The 27,019-nt window shown below is 42.7% G+C and overlaps 1 protein-coding gene across 23 annotated transcripts in view; it reads left to right on the forward strand.

Moving 5' to 3' along the window:
• The first annotated feature begins 12,235 nt into the window (after positions 1-12,235).
• EPB41L3 (erythrocyte membrane protein band 4.1 like 3) overlaps positions 12,236-27,019 on the forward strand; it is a 93,677-nt gene continuing 78,893 nt past the window's right edge. For 18 of the 23 annotated variants that reach the window (XM_069853897.1, XM_069853905.1, XM_069853914.1 and 15 more), the window contains exon 1: positions 12,236-12,395. The gene's annotated coding sequence lies outside the window, so the exon portion shown is untranslated. Of the gene's footprint in view, positions 12,396-12,590; positions 12,737-14,787; positions 14,945-27,019 lie in introns of those variants that run through there. The other 5 variants (XM_069853920.1, XM_069853922.1, XM_069853899.1 and 2 more) reach the window with 4 other exon arrangements.

A 27,019-nucleotide genomic window follows, 5' to 3' on the forward strand; every position in this document is an offset into this window, starting at 1 on the left:
TTCCTACACACACATAATTAGCTGGAGTTCCTTTTATGCTAGAAAGTAAATGTTACCTCAGTACAACAAAGACTACAGGAAAGTAAATATTATTGCTTATAGAGATACAAAAAGCCTGGATGAGAGTGAATCCCAAACAGGTTATACCAGTTGTCCACTGGGAAGTCCAAGTTGCTCTATTAACTAAAAGTTCTAAGAAAGTTAATAATTTTTTGAGTTAAGAAATGTCATGTAACTCTGCAAGATTCATCTTGCCTCTTCTTTCCATGTTTAATTTTTTATTCTAGTGGCAAAATGTTACAAAGCTCTGCTTCCCATCCACAAGTTATTTTACTGCTCTTTGGAGCCACGAGGCTTAAGCAAAACCAGGAGTTGTAAAGATGTGGGTGAGAGGAAGAAGGGGTATTGAAACTCTCAGAACGACCTGGTAGTTTTTATTTCCCCAAATATATGTATATAAAGAGAACCTAGTATAGAAACAGGTATAGGAACAATGGAAATCTGAGGAAGGGAATATACAATACAGTTGAAAATTACATTACTGCTACATGGAAATGCCTTGATAGAACCACTGAATTGTTAAGGTTGGAGAAGACCTCTAAGATTATCAACACAATACCAGTGTGCACTAGACCATCTCGTGAAGCGCCATACCTACACATTTTTTTTAACACCTCCAGGGATGGTGACTCCACCACTTCCCTGGGCAGCCTGTTCCAGTGCTTCACCACTCTGTCAGTAATGAATTTTTTCCTAATATCCAATCTAAACCTCCCCTGGTGCAACCTGAGGCCTTTTCCTCTCATCCTGTTGCTTGTTACTTGGTTGAAAAGACCAGCACCCACCTCACTACAACCTTCTTTCATGTAGCTGTAGAGAGCAATAAGGTTCCCCCCTCAGCTGTTTCCTCTGCAGGCTGAACAATCCCAGTTCCCTCAGCTGCTCCTCATAAGACTTGTTCCCCAGACCCTTCATCAGCTTCAATATGTGCCAGGAGCTCAATACCTTTCTTGTACTGAGGAGCATAAAAATGAATGTAGTGCTCAACATACGGCCTCACCAGTGCCAAGTAGAGGGGCATGATCGCTTCCCTGCTCCTGCTGGCCACACCATTTTGGATAAAAGCCAGGATGCTGATGGCTTTCTTGGCTACCTGTGCACACTGCTGGCTCATGTTCAGCTGCCTGCTTTTAGTCCTCTGCACTAATAGGTATTTGCAGCTAGTCTCTTCATAGAATCTGGGTTTCTCAAGTCAGTTTGTTATTAGTCCTTCAAAGTGAACCAGGTTGACCACATCCCAGTATTTAAAATACAGGCTTCCTGAGATGTGATCTCTCTCCCGGTATCACTGGGAGTCATGTTCAGGTTTGTATGCTCAGTGCCCAAGATGCTGGCTGTGTTCTTGCCCTCTTGCTGCCGAGTGTTGCAGTTGGGGAGATGAGTTCCCACTTCAGGTCTCCAGCTTGATAGTCGAGAAGGTGAAGGGGCTCAGCAGGCTTGTCCAAGCTTGACATTGGCTATACAGTTGTAAACAGCTGTTATTTCTTTCTCACATTCCACTTCAAATGTGTCATCTCTGTGCACACAGTGTACAGTTGTTCCCCATATGTAACTCACTCAAATATTTGGGATTGCCCAACTATAGCTCTAGCTACTTTCTGTGGGCTAAGGAAATTGTACCCAAAACTTTCCTTATCCTTAACTTAGTAAGTTTTAGACTTGGTAAACAGCTGCTGTAAATATTTTAATAATTCCCCTCTTTTTCATCGCTTCCTTTTTCTTCTGTAAATAAATAAAAACAAGCAATTCTTCTTACTCCCTCCCCCCTCTCTGCCTTTCTTTCTGGAAATCTTAATTTTGTTTTTAGATAGCTTATACAACTAAACTTCTCATGTTCTGGAGTGTGGACTCCCAAGACAAGTTTTGAACATAGTGTTTTGGTGGAAGTTTTCTTCTTTCAGCTAATGCAGTGCAGGCCAATATATTTTGAAGTTTTCATTTAGCTAAAGTGATATAAATGTATATTTACTTTAGAAAGAGAGTTACTTCAACCATATTATACATTAAAAATGTTCAGACTGCAAATTAGTGAAGTTTGAATAGGGTAAAATGCATTCTTGCCCTACTACTTTGCATCCTAGCTTCTCCAAGTAGCCATCAGCTTGACTTGACTTTTTCTAGATCACCCTTATACAATAGAAGTTGTCTATATGTTTCGGACACCAAAAAAGGTAACAAGTAGTTAAGAGCAGTTGCTGTACTCCCAATACAAAAGCTGAGGGTATTAAGGACCTAAAAGATAAAAAAATAAGATGTAACATGCTACATAATCTTACAATAATAGCTCAGTTTGCAAGTATATAAAGCTGTTTTATGGCAAGTTTTCCAGATGTCATAATTGTCTGCTGAAAGTTGCTCTACTTTGCTAAGTTCAGCGACTGATGAAATCTGTACAGACTTCAGACATGCCACATAATGCGATGTCTGGGGTGTTACAAAGTGAAAAATTTATTTGATTGTCATTTATCAGTTTTATTTAGACCAATATGGAACATAATTTTAGCTCTAGAAAGTCTTTGAAGAAGTTAAGTGAATAAAATATCCACATGAATGATGCAGCCTTGCAAAAGGCCTTATAATTCATGTACATTTCAAGATCCCAGTCAATTACATAAAACCAAAATTTTGCTGTGCTTTACTTTTTAAGTTAGTCACTGTGCAGTTTAACATTACAAGTCCTTGCTTTAAACATAGTAGTGAACAGGGCAGGTTTAGATTGGGTATTAGGAAAAATTTCTGTACTGAAAGAGTGTTGAAGCATTGGAACAGGCTGCCCAGGGAAGTGGTGGAGTCACCATCCCTGGAAGTGTTCAAAAAACATGTAGAAGTGGAGCTTCAGGACTTGGTTTAGTAGGCATTGTTGTTTGTGCTGGACTAACGGTGGGACTTGATGATCTTAGAGGTCTTTTCCAAATTTAATGACTATATGTCAGGGTATTTGATTTCATGGGAATTATGGAGTAGAGAAAATGTATTTCAACCAAAGGATAGACTTTTAATCATGTTATTTAAGAAATGTTCATTATAAATTATTATTAATCGCTGCTCATTAAAAACAGGAAAAAACCAAACCAAACCAAAAACCTGCCAGTGAGCAATTTACTGATGACATGAAAACACTTTTCCATTGAAATTCATTTCAGAGTACTACACAAAAATTGTCTTGCTGTCTGAAGTGCTTTTGGCTCTCTTGCAGCTCAAAAAATATGTTGCTACTTTTGTGGAGGAAACTTGTGGCTGAGTTCACCAAGAAGAAGCCACTTCATCTCTTGCCTTTTTGGAACGTGAGAACAGGAGTTCAGGTTTCATCATCACCTATATAATCACGTTCAAGTTCCTTCCAAGACAGCCAAAATCTCCCTCCCCCCACCCAGAAGTGAAAATAAAGCAGGATTTTGTATGCTTAATGCAAAGCAGAGGGTGAGTGGCACGTGGGAAGACATGGAGGCTCTATTCCACAAGACACTGCTAAAGCATCTTTGATGTCATGCTTTCAAATCCACCCTGCATAGTGATAAGAGAAATAAAGAACAGTGGTGATGGTGTAGCCATGGGGTGGGTTGGAAGAGTCTACAGACAAATCTTGCCTCTCTAAAGAAAATGTTTTACCTTGGCATGAGCTCAGCCATTAAATGCCCTGTGTGGCTCTAATCAGGCAGGTAGCATTTTGACTAGTCAAAGCGTATGTTGTGATAGATGATCAGCATGTTCAGTGCTGATGCACAGCATGTGCATAGCTACTGCATATGCTCTCTCTTGTCTGACAGAAATACCAGAAGGGGTATTCAGAGCGCTGAGCTTGGCGGTGGAAAGGATGAAGCATAGAGGACAAGGAGCAATAATAAAACATTATGAACATAATCTTTCCCGTACTTAATTTTCATCTTTCCAACTTTTCTTCTCAAAATGTGAAGGGAACATCAGAGAGCAACTGAACTCTTTGAAGGCTGTTTTATGAGTTCATTTATCTGGCTCGCTTATGTTTCTTTTTTATTTCTTTCTTAAAATCTGTCTCTGACTCTAGTTCAGCTTTTGTCAAAAAGCAACAAAATGGCCCAAACCTTCACAAATGAATCCAGTACTGAAGTCAGAATTGGAAGAATTGGGTACATTTTATTCCAAACTAACTGAATAATAGAATTTTCTTAAAATTAGAGAGGAATCAACTGTGCACTACGTATTGCGTAAATGCTGTGCTTAGTATCTATGCCACCATGGTTCTCCTTTGTGAAAATGTTTGTGGCTTTCATTATTCCTGCAGTTATGTTTCTTGTAAGAAGAAAAAGTCTTAAAGTGAAAATACTCCTTTTACAGCCTTATTGTAGTTGTCTGGCACCTCAGGCGTCAGTAAAATTCCAAATGCCATGAAGTCTGGTTACTTTTGTTAAGAACACAGATAGTTCGTGACACATGTTAATAGGTACAATGGCAATTGCAAGTTTTTTCTAAGCAACTTCATGGGTGAAGATACCAAAGCGCCAACTAATGCAATCAGTCACCTTGATCTCATCAGTCCTGCAGGGAAGTTGGGAAACAGAGGACCCATGTTGTTTGTAACCCCTAACAATGTTAAAATCATTTTATCCTGCAATAGAGATTCCAGTCCACTTTTCCTGTTTGTTACTTTGTTTTGGGAGAGGAGCTACTACTAACACCTTGAAAAGTGTGGGTGTTTGGCTGCCACAATAGATATAGTGAGTAGAGAGGACCTGGGAAACAATTTGACTTGGGCTTGAGCAAAAGGAGTTCAGATGTGGGGTAGAACACAGCCTGGATCTCTGGTTCACAGGCTTTTTGTTAATACATTTGTTTTATGTCTCGTTTGCTGCCACTTTAACTGTCATGAGTGGCACTGTGTTGCCTCCCTGATATGCTAAGTCAATATTTGCTTGTTCCTTGGTTTGGGTAAGGGATGGGAAGGCAGTATACTTTGTGTTGTCACCCAGAAAATGGATTTTTTACCTTGAACCATTCTTTAGATTTCACTTTCAGTCTTAGGAACTCTAGCACACAAAATATTTCATTTTTTGGAAGGCGGTAACAGGAATTGCTACACTTATTTTACCATCAAGAACAAATTGTGCACCCAGAAATTTTCTGGGAAAGAGGCACAGCACCTCTTCTACGTGCAGGCTCCTTACACAAGCTTGTGCTTTCCTATTAGCCTTTTTTCCTGAGTAACTTTTTTTTTTTTTAAAACAGGCAATATTGGCCTGATATTTAAGGCATTGAGGATGTTGCTTGGCAACTTTGGACTGTGCATGCCTCTCTCTGGGAGCAACCGGACAGATGTTTGCACATAAGCTGACTGGGAGCAACCTGGTGGCAACCAAGCAAACCCAGTCCTAAAATTTTCAGTTCAGGGGATATGTGGTAAATTAAACATTTGCACTGTGAGAGGCTCTTTGTCATACTCATTATTTGCAAAGTATAAAAAGCTTTTCAAAAAGGTGAGAGGCTGAAATGCCTTTCTTAGGTATTTTTCAGTGCCTAGGACACAAATCTGTATCATTTGTCATGTGGGAGAGCCTTACCTTTGAAGTATGCCTCTGTAATGTTGCCAAGGGAAAGACAGAGAGAGCCTGGATCAGTACCCCCTGATTTTTCACTATGCATATTGACGATGAGAGTGAGTTGCAGAAGGAGTAAGCTGTCAAAACAGAGGGAATGGATGGATTTCTCCTGACTACCTTTAACTCGGTTTTACTGGCACTATTCCATCAACTGAATGTGAGACTTAAACTGTAAAGTGCCTTAGAGCATGTTTTAAAAAGGTAATGCATTTTGAAAGTGCCTTAGTACCTGTAAACATAAGGTGGAGGATCTCTTGGTGACATGCAGAAGCAGTCTGTTAGCTGGAGGTGAACTGGTCTCTGAGAGCTCGGTCAGGCAGGGGCTGAAGGTTAGGAATATCATTTTGAGCAGCCGCTCACACAAATACAGGCTGGTAGCCAACACCATAGTCTGACTCCAGCACAGGCTGGCGTGGCTGCCAAAGAGGTGGCAGCATGACTCTACCATCATCCGCACTTCTTATGTCACACCATCCCCTGACTCTCCCCTTCAGTCTCATATTGATCACATCTCATGGAGTATCATGGTGAGGAATTGATCAGGTTTATTGTCTCTCCTCCCTTTTTAGTTTTAACTTGGATGGATTTGCCTGCTTCGTCCCATGCCATCAGTAAGTGCTTGTAGTGACTCAAAGAGGGCAGGACAGAGGTGGGAAGGAGCAGCCAAAGGGGAAAAATGCAGACCTTTAACTGGCTAGGAAAGTGTAACAGATTGCAGGACAGGGGCAGGCTGGGAGAAGCAAGTGCTGCATCTGGCTGGGTGTGCTTGGAGCAGGCAGGTGCAGCCTGGACACAGACCCGTGTCCTTGGTTTATAAAGAGCAGCCGCTTCTACTGGCTGTTAAAACATTGTGCAGGAAAAGAAGATGGACAAGAAGAGCCAGTGTACCAGGACCTTTTAAATGTGTGCTTTTATAACTGAAGTCAGATAAATTGCACTGTGTGTTTTGGGGATTTGCTTTCTTATTTTCTTTAGTAAGCATATTTGATAGATTAAAAACACCAGCCCTCTCCCTTTCTGTGAGTAAAGTTTACTTATTGCCAAGTAATCTGAGTTCTCTACTCCTCTGGCACTCTGAGAGAATGGAAATGGAGAGGGATAGTTTAACAGGAAAGATAGTCAAGGAACCTAGAAGAATTCTTCAGACATGCCAGGTGAGAAATGTTTTACTTCTAAGAAAACCTTGGAACTAAAGTAATCATTTAACCATTGAATAAAACAACTTGTGACACCTTAGCATGCTTAACTGTAAGACAATACAGACATAGGATAAATGGGTTCATTCTTGAGCAGGACTTCTTAACTTTTCTTAATAACGCTTCAGTATTATGATAAGCATAGTTATTCATTGTACTTGAAATAAGAATCTCCTAGTACTTCCCTTAATTGCTATTAACCTTTATTAAGATGAGAGGTGAACTGTACTGGGTGCTATGCAAACACTCGTTAAAGTGCCTTGCTACCTGGTAAATCTTGTAGTTTATGAAGATAAATTATATAAAAGCAGCTGAGGGCTGTGCCTGTTAATCTGGCCACTGAGTTGTTTTATTATAGGTGTCACGAGGAAGAGGTATCTTAAAAAAAGATTTGTAGAAGGCAGTTATTTCTAATTCTGATAGTACTTAATAAATATGAGAATTAATTCTCCTTTGAGTCAGTGAGACTTTAGCTTATGCTAAAGGTAAACTCCTCCTTAAATCCTTATCTGAATTAGATGCTTCAGGAAAAGAAGACATGAGGTCTGACACAGAAAACCCTATAACTTGGGAACCTAGAGTGGGAGGGGAGAGACAAATAGATGGTTATAGAACATGTTCTAGCCTGTCACAGTCTTTTGAAACTGGAAACTTATCAGTTATTGAGATTTATGGTGAAGAGATACCAAAGATCAGACTGGTGCTCAAACGAACCCATTTTTTTGTTGGTAGAAGATGTGCAAGCAAAAATGGTGGAGATTCTCAGCAGCCTTTCAAAAAATGATATGCAGAATTACTTTGAACATTAGCAGCATCATACGCAGCATCATGTGTGTCAACTCAGAAGGGAACTCTTTTGAAGATGGTTGTAGTTGGTTTTCTTAATTTGTAAATAAAGAGTTGCGGGGGTTTTTGTGTCAGACCTTGTAGAAGTGCTAAAGATATATTTGTAAATAAAATGCAAGACTGGGTTTAATGGCTGGGAAAAGGGGAAGGAAGGTATCTGTTTTCCTGTTAAACATCCCACAAGTCAGGCGTGAGGGTATAAGGACAAAAATACAGCATTTCATGGACTGAAATAGAGGGACTTAATAGAAAGAGTGCCAGTAAAGAAGCATGAGCTATGTTGACCTTTATAGAGGTGGTCACCATCTAGGAAGCTCTCAGTCCTAGAGAATGAAAAATGAGAGTTGTCCTTGCTTCCCTCATAATGTAGGAACCCTACTTAAATTAAAATAAATATATATTAGCTGCATATTGCATATCTTCTGTATTTTCTTTTTGCTATAGTCAGTGTATATTGAATGAGAGTACAGTTAAACCATATTAATGATAATGTGCAGACAAACTAAAAATGAAAACTTTAACTGATAAAAAGCTTCAGTTTATTATTCTATCTGAAAACTAATTCTTGTCTGTTTTGGGCATAACCTCAAATACATCCCAAAGTATTTTAGATCCACAAAATTTGGTTACCTCTTGTTCATAGTGGGGCCTGGACAACTACAGCAGGAGGTAATTGCTTGATAATCCAGTTAATGCTCTCAGTCAGAAAGAGGCTGCAAATATGGAAGTGGCAAAGGGCACTGCTGAATTAATTGCAGTAAATCTTCTAAAGGCAGTAAATTTCAGTAGTCTTAAAATGGGGTGGATTTGGCACTGACAGGCAAAGTGAGACTTGCTTCAAAATGACAGACTGAATAAATTCCTGCACTGAGGTCAATAAGCCAGCATCAAAAATAAATCTGACCTGCTGTGTCACTTAGTCGCACTAAGGGATATCTCACCTGAAGGCTTACTACTTACATATTTGAAGACAATGGTAATATTGGCCAATTAGTGGTCTGTGGGCATTATGTTTGCAGTGGGGAAAGACAAAAATAGATTTGGTCTGATATCTATATCTTCCTGCATCTGCTGTCTCACAGTGATCGCTCTTAATTATGAGAATTTTGTTTCAATTCCATGCAGAAAGCTAAGCAGCATGAGTCATGGGCAGAACAGTTTGCTTTTAGAAAATGGAAGTGGGTATGGTAATAATGAAAAAAAATCAGTTTGACTCCAAACCCATCTACCCGTCTAGACAGATAGTGCCAAGCTTCTGTCTGCTAAGAAATATCTTCTTAATAATGCTGTAATAATGCTGCTACTTTTACAGTACTTGCCATTTTTTGAAGTGCTGTACCCAGCTAATTCATCCTTGGCTGGGCTTGAGACAGCCTTTTGCTGAGTTTGATAGCATTTTTCTGTCTTGCTTTTCTGTAATGTGCTATTTTGAATGCCATGTCCAATCAATTAGGGAATCACAAGAATTTTTTAGGCAGCAGTTCCCAGGGCTGGGCAATAGTCCTTGTCCCTGCTCTCCCAAGGGTTGCCTATTCATCCTTTCCTGGCAGAGATCGCGTGTCTCCCCATTCCCTTCTCCTGTAAAAAAAAAAGCCCTTATTGTGGCTAAATACTCTGTGTGGGTGTATTTTCCCAATAGCCGCCCTCTACCAACTGGTACCCCATGAGGAAGGGAGTTGTGTGTGTTGGCACCTTTTCCTTCCCCACCTCTAATATACCTGCTTCATGTATATTAGGCTGCCTTTGCCTTTATTCTCCCCTGGGTTTTCATGCCAGGAACAATTCCTTTCCTTTATCCCTCACTTTGCAAGGCATTCCCAAGCAAGTTTCATGCATTCACTCAAAGGGAGAAAATGGAAAACCTGAAAGACATGGATGGATGGATGGAAAAGGCAGGGCTTCCCACCTGTTTTACCTATTTTCCTAGCTTAGTGTCTGTTTCCTGAGTGACTCTGTTGTTCATACAGAGTCTTCCTCCCCTAAGGATAGGGTGCTGGGACCAGCCTGGCTTCTACACCAGCACAGAAGCAATTTGGTTGTGCATCTAGCTCTTTGCATGGATGGGAGATGGATGATCCTGTCATGAAAGAAATTCAGGGAAGCTATATGGCACAAGGAGAATGAAACTGCTTTGGAAAGGAGGAAAATTAAGAGATACCTCTTGTAAGGGCAGAGGAGGGACAGAGGGGTAGCAGGTCCCTGTCTGAGAGGTATGGAGAGAGGGGAAGAAGCATCTGGGTGGGGATGAAGAATGGGGCATGCTAGATATAGGAAGTGGAAAGGGTAGGAGCGATTTTTTGCAGTCACCACAATGGAGAGGAGATGGTGCGTGGTCAGCAACACGCAGGGGACTTGTGTCTAGAGCAGCAGGATGTGACAGGTTCAAAGGCTCTGGGTTCAGGGCAACCATGAGTGTGGTCTCGTCTCACAACCCACCCAAGCCAGTGCTGCTTTTAATGAGCAGAATGTAGGAGTTAAAAAACTTCTCCATGGTAGGCAGCAAGGCTGTGCATCTGGCTATTGGTGGGGTGTTCTGTGGAGGTGAGAAAGGACTGCAACAAGCCTGACACATTGAGAGTTGAGACAAAAAGCTTAAATGGGACTACTGAACTCAATAGATCTTGAAGCACCACTTCCAGAAAGGTGAGAAAATGGCAAAAATAAAACCGTTGTCCCATAGCAGGGCAGGAGAACAGTGTTTCTTCTAGTGCTGCCTGGACTTATCCATGTTTGCCTTCATGTAAGTGGACACTGGGATAACTCTGGTGAAGTGCAGAGGGATCATTCATGTTTCCTACCAGTGTGAGAAGACTATGAGTTCAGGCTTGTTATAAATTACTGGAGGAACAGTTCTTTTAAATAATATTTAAAAGCTGCTGATTCATGGAAACCTCGACTTCCATGGAGCTCTCATCTGACAGAAGTTAGGGCAAGCTGGCCAACTAACCTACTTTGGAATTAGAAAGTCACAACTGAAAATGAAAAAAAAAAAAAATAAGAGTGTTGAAAACTATGAATCTTAGGTCCATATTGGTAGCCCAGAGGCACCAGCTACTTTGTGTCTGTTGCAAAGATTTCCTGCTTGTAGGAACAGCCTGTTAATACCACTTGATGTTTTGAGGTTAAATCAATGCGCTAGAAAGCCTTCTAGATCCTCAGATGAAAGATGTTATTATGTATGCAGTATCTCCACAGAAAGGATCACAGGGTATATTGTAAGCATGGGGCAAATCCATCTGCATTACTGTGCAAGGACAGCGTCTGTTGTTGTGAAGCACTAATGCTCCAGTGGTGTATCTCTGCTTAAAAGCAGTGTCAACACTTGCCTCTGTAACATGCAGTACAAGCTCTGCGAAAGGCTGAGCTGGTAAATCTTGCATTGTTTTTTCAAGTAATATTTCTCAAGTCTCCTACCTTGTTTTGAGACTTGATTTGATTCAAACCAACTCAATCCTTTTCGTTCTTTGCTCCCCCCCCCGCCAAAATCAAACCTTGTTAACTTTAATGTGTGTCAGCTGTCAAGTCCGTCCCCTTGTGATTCACGATGACTTCCAGAGCTCCTGGTGGAGAAGAGCTTACAAGTCTTTTTATTTCAACTGCATGACTAGTGGTATGCCCTCTCTTAGTTGATAGCACACATTTTCCTTTTGAAGTCTTTCTCCTTTTTGTGCATGTGAAGGTGCCAGATTTGCTAAGTGACGTTCCTGCATAGCAGGTGGAGGGGGGAGAATGCCTTGCTACAATTCAACATTAAATACAGAGCAGTGTAGTTTTGCAGATCTGAGAAACGGGATGTCTGCTGCCTACTGTCAAAACCTCTTTCCCATCTTAAATCCCACAGAGATGCTGCAAATTAAAGGAGGACTTTTTGTTTTCCTCTCTGATTTATATCAGAGGCCTCAGTATAATTTTGATCTTATAATTTTTGGGAGACCCCGAAGTACACTGTCTAAAGAGAGAATAAGCCCACGTTATCCACTGTTGCAACAGGATTGAAGGTGCAGCATCACCAGGGCGTGTCAGTTCATAGCTCTCTCATGGGCAGCCATCACTACCCTTCCCATGGCCACTTTTTTCCCCTGGAAAAGAGCAAGTTCTGCTGTTTCTGATCCCCCAGAGAAGTGAAGGAGCAGTTGCCTCTGAGCGCCGTGGTGCGGCAGAGTCTCAGACCCGATAGCTGCTTGTACGCATGTAGTTAGCGGAGAACTCCGTTACATACTGTAAGAGGAGCTGCGGTATTTGCCAAAATGAACCGGGAAAAGTAGGATTATCCCCTCCTAAACGGCTTCTGTAGGTGCTAGGAATTTTTGATGCTTTCTGACACGTGGCATGTTGTGGTCTGTGCTGTAGTGAAAACTAACAAGTCATCCTCAATTTTACATTACCCTTTCTGGATAGGGAGCCGATGTTTGGCAGGACCTCTGTTTTTTTCTGTTTCAGTGACACTGTTGAGTGGAATAGGGTCCGCATTTTAAGACCATGTGGTTTGTCACTGGAAATTAAAACTGAAAAGGCTGGTACATCCCCTCCCTCCACCCCCAGCAAAAAACCCCATGGACAAATCAAAGCCAGACCTTGCCAGCACGCAGCTCGCTGCTTCCAAGTTCACAGGGAGTCTCTCCATCGCCAGGCTTTGGTTGCAACTGCAGCAGCTAACCTCATCTGTATAGAAGAATTCATTTCACTGAGCCCAAAAGCGGCCGGATTCCTTAGGGCGCAGGTAGGGATCCCGGTGCCGGGATGGGAGGCTCCCCACTCTGGGGGTCTGGCTCCAAAAAACCTACCGGCATCCAGCTTTTGCGGTCCTCCACGGCACGGGCTTTCCCTCCCTTTCTTTTTATTCCCCCCCCCCCCCTTTTTTTTCCCTCTCCTCTCTTCCCCTTTCCTTTTTCCCTCCCTCCCTCTCTCCGGAGGAGCCTCCGCAGCCCTGATTTGCTGGGGAGCGGCGGCGGCTCGCTCTGGGCAGAGCCGGGCTGCGCTGACGCGTGGCTGCCGTCGGCATCAGCGCCTCTTCCAGCGGCTCCGGGGCCGGGGCCGCTGCCGCCGGGCTCCCCCGACGAGGTATCCGACCCCCCGCCCCCGTCCCCGGTGCCTGCGATGCCCTCCCGGCAAGGGGAAGCGGAGGAGATGCCTGGAAAGGAGGGGGTGATGCTTGGAAGGGGGAGGGGGGGGGGGAGCGCAGGCAGATCGCATCCACTCCCCCGCTTTTTTTTTTTTTAATATATACGTATTTATATAAACCTCATTCCTAGGAGCCATTTTTTCTGTGGACAGCCGCAGGGGGCCGGGAGGCGCTGTGCGTGCCGGGGGGGGGGGCGGCGGGGCCGCTCGCTGCGGCACCGGGGTGGGGGTGTGTGTGACATCGGGGGGGGGGGAGGCGACACGGGGACACGGCTGCTCCCGCCGCAGCTGTGCCGGAATGGGAGAAGGCGGGGGGGAATTGCAATTTTAGTTTTTAATTTCCTTTTTAAGGTGATAACGCATTTCCGTGCGAAACTTCGGGCGGGTGGAGGTATATGTTTGGTTTGGCTGGGCGCACCCCAAGACACACACACACGCCCCACACCCCCCCCCCCACCTTTAGGGGGGCTGCCAGCCTGTGTGACAGCGGGTGCATCCCCGGCGAGGTGCGTCCTTGCCCCGCTCGGGCTGGAGCTGCGCTTCTTGCAGGGTGGCGGGGGGGGGGGGGGGAGGAATATTGGGGAAGTGAGGGAGGGGGGGTGCTGTTCCTTCCCCCCCCCCCGGCGGTGGCTTCTGCAATGCGGTGGGTGTGGTTTATGTGCACATCGCAGCCCCGGACGCTGCAGTGGCAGCAGCGCTTCATCCCCCCCCCAGCCCCGGTCCCTGCGGGGGGGTCGGAGCCGCCGGGGCGGGGGGCGCCCGGGGCAGGTTGCGGGGTTCGGGACCCCCAGGGTGGGACCCTCCTCCCGCATCCCGGCTGCCGCCTCTCCCCGTCTCCGGTGGGAGGGAATAGCCGCCTGGCTATTCACGTTACCTTATTTTTCATTGCGAGTTGAAACTTTATGAGATGCACCGAGAAGCTCGAAAAGTCGCACTCAGTCACAAGCAGCAAAGTGCGGCTAACCTGGCCCTTGCGGTTTCGTGATGTTTTATTTCTCTGTTCGGGAAAGGCGGTTCTTGTTCTGACTGCGGTTCTGCGGTGCGTGCTTGCATTTGGGGCAGGGATGAAAACTGTTTTCTCGGCTCAGAAGGCTTATAAGTTGAGAGGAAGGTACCTACGATGTTTAAAGTCTTGTTTTGTCAAAGTGATTGCAAGTCAGAGGCCTGCGGTGCCAACAAAAAGGCTCTGGGTGAGGTGTGTCCCACGTGCATCCATCTTTTCCTAGTGTAGCAACCTGAATGGTATCTTTCTCATTTTACTTTCAATATCGCCACTATTTGTCTGTCCTTAGAAGGCAGAATGATTTGTATAGAGAAAACTATAACTAAATCTCATGGAAAACAAGAAAGTAAGCAAACTATGTAAGTTTTTGACTAGTAAGTCTTGGTCAGATACAGTTGAGTGTGTGCTTTTCCTCTAAATCTATGGAGATCAGTCCTTTCATAGAGTATTAAAAGGTCAAGAATGTCCTGATGCATCACTGATGTGGTTAAATTAATGGCTGTTGCTGTACTTGTGTGTGTACATGCATAATATAACATAGGCAAATACTGCTATGCTGGTCTCCCTGGGTTGGAAACTTTCAGCTCTAACGTGAGGATGAGACCTGCATAGTAATAAGGGCGGAAGGGAGCACCGCATTAGAGTAAGAGGCACTAGAAGTTTATTCCTTACAACATCAGTTGAGCAGGAGGACTCCTTGAGCTGTCAGCGTGTTGCAGACCTGCTCGCTGCAGCAGAGAACATGAAAGGCATTGGGAAGCATGACAAAACACATTGGCTTTATTTAATCACACTGGTACAGCCAAGACTCTCCCCAAACTAATAGCACGCAGTCCGCTCTCTCTGTTAATGGTGCAGCTGGTGGCCTCTTCTCCCCAAAGCTGTCCTGTATGACCGAGGAGCCAAGGCAGGATTAGCCTTGAGGAGGAGGAGGAGGAGTGGAGGAGGCAGCAGGGTGTGGCACCATCCCCAGAACCCCCAGCGCCTCCGCCTTGGTAGCTCCTGGCAGGGCAGGGCTGTGGCTGGCTGCTGGGGAACTGCAGCAAAACTGGAGAGCTCTAATTATAGTTGGGGTTTTATTCTCTCTTCGAGAAGGAGCAAGTGAAGGTGAAGCTATAACTTACATAATTCTTGAATTAAACAGGGTGAGGTCTTTTTTTTTTTCTTTTTTTTTTTTTTTTTTTTGCTGTGGTGAGAAACTGCTGAATATTTGCTCTTTGATGAAAAAGGATTTCTGTCCGCAGGTTTTCCTTTGAAGGCTGAAGGGGTTTTGTAGATACTATGCGCTCTGGTGGCAGGTTTGACCCAAAACAACATGCTCACACCTATATTTGTTAGATTTGTTGTTTGGTGCAGCGGTTGTGAATTCTTTGGGCGCTATGCATGATTATGATTATTCCCTTAAATATGTAAAATGTCGTTTCTTTGTATTTCAGGCATGAACTTGAGTGAGTAGAAACTAATTGAAATGTGTTAAATGTGTTGTTTGTGGCCAGTGACATTCAGACTTGTTTCATGGAAATCTCATGTATCAGTAAATGACTGCTTGTTGTCTAAGGGAAAACATGAAACCTCTTATTAGTAGTTGCAAAAGGATACTTATTTCTCACAAGATTAAGCATCATTATCTCTCAAGTTACAGCACTTTCAATGTGACAGTACTAATAACCGTGTGACTTTATCACATTGAAGTATATTCTGAGATGAGAATCTGTACATTCAGCACGAATTCAGTGTATATTTGGCTTTGAAAACAAAGGGCTGATAGGTGCAGGGAGGGCTGTTCCGTGAGTCTGCAGGATTGTGCTTTTTCACTTTGGGTAGCATAGCTCTGGGATACTGTGTTTTAGCATCTTATTCATCACACTTTTAACTGGAAATGTGTTATGACTGCAGAGTTTGAATTTTCAGAGTGTTTTGTTCAGACAATTTCACTCTAATCAAGTGAAAATAAATGCGTGCATATAACTGAAAAATGGGATTGCTGTCAACTAAGCTGTAAATTAAGCTGAAAATGTGTTTATTTTGAAGGATCATGATGGATTGTTTTTATTTAATATAGTAGTTACAGAGTATGTAAAAGTGTGTTACCCAGAACTAGACTTCAGTGAGCATCATTAAGCAGTTTGAATCAGTACTGTAAAGGAAGCCTGTAAAAGAGATGATATGCTGGAAAGATGATGGATTGGCTAGATTTTTATCACGCGTTTCTCTCGATTTTTATTCTCTAGTATTAGCAATCTGTATGACTGGGGAATAGTCCAAGTCTAAATGTGTCTAAAGGACACATAGCACTTCCTCTTGCATTAGCTGTCTAGAAACACCCAAAGAGTTTTCTTTGGAAAGATTTCCATCTCTTAAAACGAACAGCACAGATAGTGGAGGAACTATCTTGGCTTCAGTAAGAGAAATCCTGTGGGCCCATTGCTCCTGCCCCTGCCATCCTCAGTCTTTGTCACCAAAAGCATTGGTGCAGAGGAAACTTGTGAGGATACAAATGTCTGTGGAAAAGCAGAAATGGGTCAGTATTTGGGACAACTGAGTTAATCTGAGACAATGTGCTGTAAAGTCAGGAAACCTGATATCTCCTGCACCTTCCCTGGGTAACTGATATAATACAATTTGAGTAATTGTCAGCTTTTTGTCTCTGGAGGAAAATGAAATCTCTGCTTTGTACTTGGTCTCTTTGACTGCATCAGCAGAGCTGGTTCTTGAATAAAGCAGATAAAAACAAAAAAGAAATTATAATAATCTTCTAAGTCACAAATCTATTTGCATCCAATGGGATTCAGCACATGAAAGCGCAATACATAAATGAAAGTTTAAAAATTACATAGAAGTAAAAAAAGCCCCCCCTCCCCCCTTTTTTTACATAGGCCTCTAAAATTTTTACCCTTTCCTTTGTAGATCTTGGAAATACTTTGTGTGCCACAGACAGAATTCCCTTTCAGTGGCTTCACTACCTATCAAAACTGATCTGTTGGCCAGCTGAGAAACAAAAGAAGTACTGAAATCTGCATGAGGATCATCCACCAGATCTTTAATCATGTTGAGAGAAGTCTTTATAGTTTAGAGGGTTAGAGAAGGGCGTGAAACTAGGGACACGCAGCGTGTGCGGGGGTAAGGGCTAGAATAAATAGAAAGCATATGTGAATGTAAAAAAATATTTTGGGAAGCCAGGGGGAGCGTAAAGAGAAAAAGCAAGATACAGTTCTGTATGCATGCTCACATACATGTATTTGTATGAAGTTTATGTTTACTGACAAATGTGACAGAAGGGAAAAGTAATAGTACTGCTTCAGTAAGTTAGTAGTGGGAGGAAGAATAGAGAATGGTTGATGTTTCTGGTTTTGGGCTGTGTTAAAATCTGAACTGCCAAGGTATAGTGTGTGTCGCTTGGCTTCTACTGCAGCCTTCTTTCTAAAACAAAGGTTGGGGTTTGATACTAGATGGCCTGCAGGTAGCTAGCAAGGTAATATATCTGAGGTGGGAACAGCTGACGCTGGTGGGCTCTTGGTTGACACTGTGGTAATGGTCAATGGGATGTTCATGGGAGTGGGGAAGGGAAAATGCCTTTCTCCAACCCTGTCAGACCAGAGCAGGCTGCACCCTTACGTTTGTGGTTTTGTTCTTCTTAGTTGTGTTCTGCTCCCCCAGCCAGGCTTCTGCCTGTTGCTCCCACCATACATCCCCTTCCTCTGCCTGCAGTCACCAGCTCAGTGCCCCTTCTTTTTGGCTCATTCGTGGAGTCCCTGCCACCTGTCACAGCCCTCTGCCACCATCCATCCTTCCCATCGCCTAGGAAGGTGCCAAGCAGCTGCTCTACTTCTCCTCCTCCCAGTTTGGGGTCATCCCTCCATTTTCCTTGTTTTAAGAGCTTCATCCCTTGTAGTGCTTCAGCACTCTGCAGGTCCCTGGAGGAGTGGAGGGGTCAAGTAAATCCTGGGAGGCAACCACACCCTACCGTGCAGTAGCAGCCTCTCCCTGGTGGCAGGAGGTGATGCTGCTCCTAGCAGCTGGAGAACATGGCATTGCTGGTGACAGTGGAGCAGGAGGAATCGCTGGTGGTGGAGATTACTTTGTGTACTCCGTATGAATCTGAGGGCAATTATGTGTAACACCTTCCAGTTTCCTAGGACATATTGGCTGCAAATAAAATCTTGCTTAATAAGCCAGCAAAAGCAAACAGGCTGCGGGGGAAAAAAAGACAACAACCACAAAACAGCTCTTCCAGACCTAGGAAACATATGTTTATGCTAACTGAGAGACCTGCTCTTGCACCCTGACTCATATCAGGGAGTATCTTTATCTGCCAGTCTTCCCACGGAAATTGGTAAGCCTGTCTTTGAAGCAAGGCTCAATTTGGTTTAGAAGTATCAAAATCTGACCCTACCAAATCATAGCTTAGGTCAGGAAGCTTTAATCCCTCTGAGGACCCTAGGGATGATTACTTCACCAAGTCCACTGAATACGTCACTGTTTTCTTTCAATTAAATTATTACTGTCAAAGAGCAAGAGTTGGGGCAGGCAGTGCTGAGCCCCTCTGCTCCTCATTACAATGCAATTGCACCCCACAGCTGTGCTGGTGTCAGTATACAGAAATATATATCTCTGCATGGAGAGAGACATTGCTGCTTGCCCCTGGGAACTATTAGCAGCAAGAAACCCAGTATGTCTGGCTTGTTCCTACTTGTGGTTCTTAACCTTGCATATCAGTAAACAAGAGGTTTGATAATGGTAAAGACGGTGGGTGAGCTATGAAAATGTGTTCTTGGGAAAGCAGGGGATATCCAGTTTAACCACATGGTCCTGGTGGCCTGGGCACCGGTTGCACAGAGCCCTTTGCGTGGGGCACCTGGCACCAGTGTTGGCTGGGCAGGTTAAGGCAGGTGACAAGCAGCTGCCCTGTTACAGGTCAGCATGTCACCTTGTCTCGAAGCAGGAGCAAAACACAGATTTTGCTGCTGCTTGAGGGGCTGGCACTAGGCAAAGTTGCCTCTTCTTGTAAGCAGGTTTCTTGATCACTTCATTCTGGCAGTATGTGGCTTGTGAAGCAAGGACCAGTGTGAGAGAGAACAACCATGGAGTGAGGAGCTTAGCTGCAGGGCTTAAAGGTGAAGTGAGGTGGCAGGTTTTTTATCTTGGAATTCATCTTTTCCATTTCTTCTGTTTTTTTTTTTTGTCAATCCAGAAGACTGAAAGTTTTGGTTAATTACATGTGCTTAAAGGGAAACACTGTAATGTAGTTTCTGTGTACGGGAGTATTATTGTTGTACAGCGGGAGCTGGCAGCCTTTCATTCCCTTACCACCTCCTTTTTCTCCTAAAAATAGCATCACATTACTGTGGGATTGCAGGAAAGGCAGAAGAATGTTTCCTGAGCAACAATTTTTGCCGGATGGTGGTTTTGGTAGCATCAAGAGCGGATTTTGGGGGAGTTTCTGGGAGATATAAATAGGAACAAAATGAAATGAGATGAAGGCAAAACTGGGTGGAAAGGACAAGGCTGGTAGATGGGAAGTGTAGGGACAGCAAGATTCACTGGACTGTGTAACAGCCTGCCCAGGGAATTAGGAAAAACCTCAGCACTTGAATCATTTAGGAGTTGCCAAGACAGAGCACTCAGCAGCACTGTGTATGGGTACAAACTCATGGTGCAGATAGGAAACACAGGCAAGGTGACCTAATTTCCATCTCTGATTTCCATGATTTATTGAAGAGTTTTGCAGACTTTATTTTAGTAAGCTTAGAGCTGGAATTTGAGGCAGTGGCGGTTGGGAGGGTCCTTTAATGCTGACGTTGTCGGGGTTTGATGACTTACTTGCAGGGGTAGTGTGGGCAATTCACTGCAGCAGATGGAGGTTGTGGACAGGCTCTACTCCCTTTTAGATCTGTTGTAGACCCTGGTTGGCATTCTGTGCTCGGTCCTACTCTCAGTGCCTCTAGTCTTGTATGTAGGTTATACATGTATATGTAATAACGATAAATAATATATTAAGGTATTATAGTAGATATTTTGGAAAAAACAAGAGTAAAAATGATCACTACCACCATGGCCATTTCTCACACCACCTTATTTAATGACACCCTCAGGAACTAGAGAACAGTTGATTTCTCTTTGTTTATTCTGATCTTAGGAATCCCTTTCCACCTGTGATGGGTTGGAGAAGAGCTGATAGACAGTGCTTCCACCCCCACTGGTTGTCCAAGGCAGGGAGAAAAGACAGTGCCCACTGCCTTCATCAATATATTTAAATGTATTCAACTAAGCTTTCCATCTGCATAAACTGTGTGCCTGCTTGCATTAGCACATAACTAAATATGCCACACAATTGATTACGGTGATGAAGAAATGCTGATACCTCAAAAGCTACTGGAAAAGCCTCCTACCTCTCTCTTCAGAGTGTTGGTGTTGAGGTTATTTCTGATCTGTACCCATTGACCACAGTTCTTGCAAAGCCAAACCAAATCATCCAGAATTTCATGTTTAAAGTTTAAAGAGGTTTTATCCTCATATGGTAGTGGTGCGACACAGATGATTTTGACTTGTTCATTATGTGAATCTCAAACTATTTATCTTATGTTCACATGATATATAAACGATTAATATTGGATTTTGCAGCTTCTCTACTAATGTGGTAGTGCAGAGCAATAAGGCTTGTCATTTTCTCAGCCTGAGGGGACAGTAGTTGAATTAAGGAGGCAAATATGAAGACTAAAAAAAAGCTTGTTCTTAAATTTTTGCCAACTTCATCTGCTTTGCTGTTGGAACAGACTTAAAATGGCGTGGGCTTGGGGTTACCCACAAAGTTAAGACAGTGCTAGTTTCTTTATTACACTACCTTCTTTTAAGGCACACCAGGGCTGTCATTGTTCCTTTACCCACAGAACTGTGAGTCTGCTTCCTTGATAGTGTCCTCTTTGCCTGGGATGTTGTAAGAAGGAAAAACACTGCAGGATGGGGCTTGGCAAACAAGTCAAGGTCTCAGCCAAGGAAAAGCGTCTGTTCATTTTCTAAACAAAAGTACTTCAGCCTAAGACAAGTGTTTTGTATCTGGTTCCCACTGGCTGTATTTTGATTTTGTAATGTAGATGTGATAAGCAATTATTTCTGCTTACATGCCGTTGTTGAAAAAGTACTAGTGGTTAAATATTTCTTAATTAAATACTGTCTTCTGAGCCTGAAAGAAACTGTATAGAAACCGAGAAGGGACAGCACAAACATTAACAAGAGTCTGAATAAGTGTTTGTGATGAACAGGTTTAATTCCTACTTAAAAACATACTAGTTTGAGAAGTGCAGAAGTCACTTTTTGTCTAGTGATAAGTTTAAGCCAAACAGCTTGAAATTCTCAAGCACAGAATCCTACTTTCTGCTTGGCATTTGGCCTTCATTTTAAGACCTTGTATAACCTACTCTGGTTTAACGAAGTATTCTGAAATTGTGGTGTAGGGAAATCCCATTTTGTTGAAATATTTAGAACATTTTAGAACTTCATTTAGACACGAAATAAGGAAATTATTGATCAGTAATACTAGAGAGATACAAAATTAGTACCTAAGAATAATATTTAACATCACTTAAGATGACGGCTCCACAAAATGCATAGTATCTTACAGAATTGGGGTGGCAAGGCAGTGTGAGAAGTGTAGTCTGTCAGAAAAAGTTAACACCTTGAAAACTTAGTGGAAAATTGGAGTATTTGTTGCCTTCTGTAGGGAAATGGAAGTAGTGGCTGGGAATAGGTAAGACTTTAATTCAGATGTCAGTGAAAAGCTCCTCAGGCAACTTGGTCCTCCCTGCCAGAGCTGCCAGCCCAGAACAAACCCCTCTTTCTAGGTGCAAATAAAGCCCTCAACTTTGTTTCTCTGTTGCCTTCCTTGCAAACCACAGCATACCAGTGGTGCTGCTCAAAGTCCTCCCCTGCTTTGGAAAACTGAAGCTCAGAGGTGGCAGTGGGGGCAAGTCCCAAGCCCTTCTGGCTTCAGCTCCTCCTGCTGGGTTCTCGTCTCAAGGATGTGCTGTAGTAGCTCCTGGGGCTGGTACCTGACTGACGGCTCCACTTAATCCTTTGTTGTAGGCACTGTGAAGATAAGTAATTCAAATTGTCAGGTGAGTATTTAAATTGCATCCATCACACCTCTTCTTGTAGAGTTATCTTGTGATTAAAAATGACAAACAGTTTTCAGTGGAACACTGTTTTTGCGTTCTCCTAACCTCTCAGAGCACATGTATTTTAAGCTTACGCGTGTCATGTACTCTTCAAAGTTCGTTTTTAAAGTTATACCTTTAATGTAAGGAGGGTGGAAAGTTTCATCTATAGTTTAGATAGACTTGCAAACGTATTAATTTCCACCTAAAACGTTGACCTTTTTTGCCTTGGCACTGGGACTAAGCCATAGCTGTCCAAGCTTTGAATTTTTGCACCTGTCTGGTATGATCTCTTTGCTGAGCAGTGATGCTTCTAGACTTGACAACATACGAATGATTAATCTTTTGGTAGCTTACCAAAATAGCCTTACAGTAGCTGAAAAATCCTGCACAGTTATTGACGTACTTCGCAACATTAAAGCCTCAATGTTAAGTTTTTAGCCTCACCCAAAGGATAAAATGGAAAATGAATGCCTTCCTTTCCTGAAGGTGAACCCACTTAAGTAGCAGATATCTTCCAGCAAGGCTGCAGCCTTCATCCCCTGTGAAACTTGCCTGCAGTGTCAGAAATGTGAAGGCTGGACCTAAGCACTCAATTAATCTCTGCCACGTGAGGCAAAAGGCAAAGCCAAAGCATGCTGTGATTCCTAAACACATTAAGAGGAGACACAGGGGTGACTGACACTGAACATCCCCACGTCTTCATGAGTAGGCAACACGATTGCTGTGGACTGGTGCACTGTCAGGATTGCTGGTAGATGCTCACCAGTCATGTTATGAATGGAGCCACTTGCTGTTTGTAATGGTAGTGCTTTGGCAGTCGAGCAGATATTGCCCTAATCTATAACAGATAATATTTGGAGATGCTGGTTTCTGTTTTACGGTGCACAGAGTTGCAGAACTCTGGGATTGAGAATGCCCATGCATGGTTATCCAGGCTTCAGGTTTGGGGTGGATGAGCTTTGTGGACTCTGAGGCTCAGGAGATGTCCCAGACATTTGGGGCTCGCAAAAGTAACACAAATTTGTGGCTGGCTGGTGGAATTTTCCTGTCCTGAATCTCCAGGGCTTGTGGATCATTGTTCTCCTGAAGCCCGTTGTGTATGTGCACTGACTGTTCTGCTGTCCTGACCTGCTCTGCTCAGTTGCCCCAGTGTTGCGTTATGTCATGTTACCCCAAAGCAGTGTTCAATTCAGACATCTTTTGTCTTCCTTTTTTTAACTGTGAAGCTAGTAATTTCTTCATAAAATATCAAGTCCTCTCAAACACTATAACAACACCATCGGACAAAAATGTTGCCAGCTATCTCTACCCTTCAAGTAATCATTTAAAGGAATGTGAAAAACAGATTTTCAAGATTACAGTGCTAACCTCAATTTACGGTTGCAGTCTGAAGTAAGATGTTTGGGTTTTTCATTATGTTTATTCAGAAAGTTGTTCCAAAATCTGATTCTTTCATTGCAGCAGCTGTTTGGACTTTTAAGTCATGGTAGACATACAGCTTTTTTGTGTATTTTCCATGCAAAATGTGGAAGTACTTGCAGCTGTTAGCCATCAATTTTCAAGTTCTTTGCACTCCACTGCTTGGCACTGTAAAAATGCATTAGTTTAATTATTAAGATAGTACTACTTGGCCATGTAATTTCCCTAGTAAAAGATGGGGCAATTTGTAAGTCAATGGAAGGTTTTTAGCCTAAAACCTGTAAGTGTAAGAGGCTTTTGTCCTAGCCCATGGTCTTGGAAATTGGAAAAAGAGCTTTTTAGGGACGATTGAGAAACAAATTATGGATATTGGTGCCATCTCTGAGTGTGGCAGCTGGAAAGTTTAATTATAGGCTGGGAAGTCAGTTAGGGATTAAGGAAAGTGTTAGCAGAAGGAGTGAATGTTAATGACAGCTGTTTGCTGTAGGCTTCAGGGAGGCAAAGTACATATAGAACATAAATAAAGTGTACAGCCAAACATATGCTGGCTTTGAACATTCAAAAACTCCAGATCACTTGTTCCTTGACACGTGAACCTGATTTATATGAAATCATTTTAACGGCTCATAGACAGAGACAGGTGTGTATAGAGGGGGAAGAATTCCTTCCTTTGTTTCGGAGCTCTCAGTATGAGTGAGGTTGTGTTCACTGTTGAAAAACAGCACCTGGGCCAGGGATAAATATAAACAGGGAGAGAAGCATGCATCCATGTTAGGGAAGGGGTGTTGGCCTGAAAGAAGAAGATCCATACAATGAAACATTTGGGACTGAGGACCTGATGTCCACGAGCTTTGCACTGGCTTTCCTCTGGTCCTGAACGGCATGTTGCCTGTGTCAGCTGAGACCTGCAAATTAAAACAAGTTAGAAAACCCATGCTACTCAATGTGGGGTTTATAAGCTCACTGTAGCTCATTTTGCAAATCCGCACTGGATGTTTAAAGGAAAATTCCAAATCCTTTTACCTTTAAAAGTATATAGGTTGGAAAATAGTTCTGCGTCTGCTTAGGGTACCTATAAATCCTGTTGTACAGGTCAGGTATCACTGCTGAGATTAGCGATGGTAAAAATTGCCAAGGCAGTTGCAGCCAGTACAGTGTTCTGGCTGAATCAGTCTTCCTTTGCTGTCATTTTTCTCTGAACTGAATTTAGTTTTCTTCATTCAAATCCATGTGAACTGCTGTGAAAATAGCAATGCTTTTTTTTTTTTCTTCTATGGCACAGGTTTTTCACTACATAAATTTTGTTTGAATAAGGAGGAGTTGGAAGGGATGTGTGCCAGACTTAAGCTTGCTAGGTTCATACATGACTTAACAAATTTGCTTTCTCACACACTACAGTAACCAGAGATCATACTCTGAAAGGACAAAGAATGATAACATGAACTACCTTTTGGGGAAAAAAAACCCAAACAAAAACACAAGACCAAAACAACCCCCCCCCAATCACCCAAAAACAGCCAAAAAAGAAAACCTATCACAAAACCAAAGCAAATCCAGTCTTTTTGTTTTGAAGTGTGTTTAAAACAGATGTGCAATAGTGACTCAGTGGAATTTCTGTTCTGATGTTGAATGGTAATAGCATATATGGAGAAGTTTGAAGTATCCCTGTTGGATGTGAGTTTTAAGGTAGTCTTTTATTGAGCTACAGTAATAGTTTTGCTGTACCTTACAGACTGTGTTGCCTGAGTGTTAAAGAAATAAGCTAAGGAAATTGTCTTTCCCATAAAATCAAACTAATTTGAACATTTGGCATTATTTATAATACATTTCATAGATTTATAGCTGTATGTGATCTACCTTGACAATAAAACAAAAATGTGTCTAGTTTAATAATCTGCTAAACTGTCCCATATGAAACTTCTGTGTGTTACAACACCAAGTTTGTTGCAAAAAAAGTTGTAATTCAGCCTTTCTGCACATAATTCAATATGACTGACCATAATAAATGTATGGCTACAGTATATTGAAAAATAACTGTCATCTTTATACCAAAAACTGGTAGCTTTTGGGTACTTGCTTGTTTTGGTAACAACTGGTGCAGGTTGGCAGAGGAGTGGAATGGATGGTTTCCCCACTGATGGGATTTTCTGTCCTTGTGAGCATGGGCAGAGGGGCCTTGGGCAGCACCCAGTGCTCAATGGGTGCTATATTGCCCAGGGGCTGCTGGCTCCCCCTCTAGACCAGTGGCTGCCTGCTCACTGAGGCGGTACAAAGGTATTTACAGCTCTCTTGGAGGGCTTATGGTCCCTGGGAAGCTCTCTGGCAATGGAAAGAAAGTGCTTCATGCTGGACACGAATTCACAGCAGGCATTTCCTCTCCTCTGAAGTGTTAGCGGAGGGAGGGGGGGTGGGGGGGAAGAAAAAAACCTTAATAAAATACAGCTCTCTTTAAGGATAGTGAAACAGCATACTTGAACCTGTTTTACTTAAGGTTTTGTCAGCATAGGTCAAGCATCGTGCTGAACTGCAGATGAAATAATAAGAAATAAAAAGAACCCTCATCTTCCTGAAGGTAGCACACTTTTACAAGACCATAAGAGATTAAGTTGGGATGGAAGTAGGAACAGCCTTGAGTATGTGTTTTGGAGTCATATCCTCTCTGGTATGCTTGTGTATGTGTGAGCAGATGGTAGGCTGCCAGGTTTTTGGGGGTTGTTTTGGTTTAGGTTTTTCTTCAGTTGATTCTTCTTCTCCCAGCTTGGAAAACCCATTAATTACAGCTGTAATTCTGAGGCTTAGTGGAAGTTCTGGGCACAAAGGATCCTGCCATGCTTCTGATCTTACTTGGTACTAATGGATTAGACAAAAAAAACCAAAAAAAGTCTCAGAGCCCCACTCTGAAGTATTGCAAGCTGCTTTTCTTAAGAACTCCCAAATATCCAAGCCCACACTTGCATCTATTTAACCCAGATTGAACTAGCTTCTCTGCAAGCTTCAGTTGCCTGAACACCAGCCATTGTCTAGCAACTGGTTTGAATGAAAATGTATCCTATATTGACCTGTCAGCACAGTCTTTAACATCATGTCCCCATGGCATATTTACTGTTAGTACCACGGATCATGAAAGTAGATGTTCTCCTTAGTGTTGTAACATAGGTTAGGGGTTTGTTCCTTCATAAGAAACCAATATCAGTCCTGTTCTTAAAATACAAGTTAAAGGAATCAAACTCGTTCAGTCTTTTGATTTTCTATTTTTCATTGGTGAGGCATAGCATGTAGTTAATTTCATGAGCGTATGAAGGTGCTCAGATTAACCTGAAATTGCAGTCTTTCCTCACCATTTACCTTTGGCTAAATAAGGGTTGAGGCAAACATTTGCCAGCATACTGAAAAGGGACCTGACACTTATGTAGCAAATAGCATTTCCCCAAAAGCACTCTTGCATTGAAACAGTTTGGGCTCTGGCTTGCAGCCATGGGTTCACCTAAGCGTATTATAAGACATGACAGGTAGACAGAAGTAATACATATTTTAATGTGCTCAACTCAGCTAGAGACCTTAAAATGGAATAGACTAGATTTTCCTTTATGAGCAGATGTGAGCTTGCTCCCAATTTATTAATAAGTTATGACACTGCCAGCACTGCCA

This window comes from Phaenicophaeus curvirostris, chromosome 3, assembly GCF_032191515.1.
Source record: "Phaenicophaeus curvirostris isolate KB17595 chromosome 3, BPBGC_Pcur_1.0, whole genome shotgun sequence".
Taxonomy (NCBI): Eukaryota; Metazoa; Chordata; class Aves; order Cuculiformes; family Cuculidae; genus Phaenicophaeus; species Phaenicophaeus curvirostris.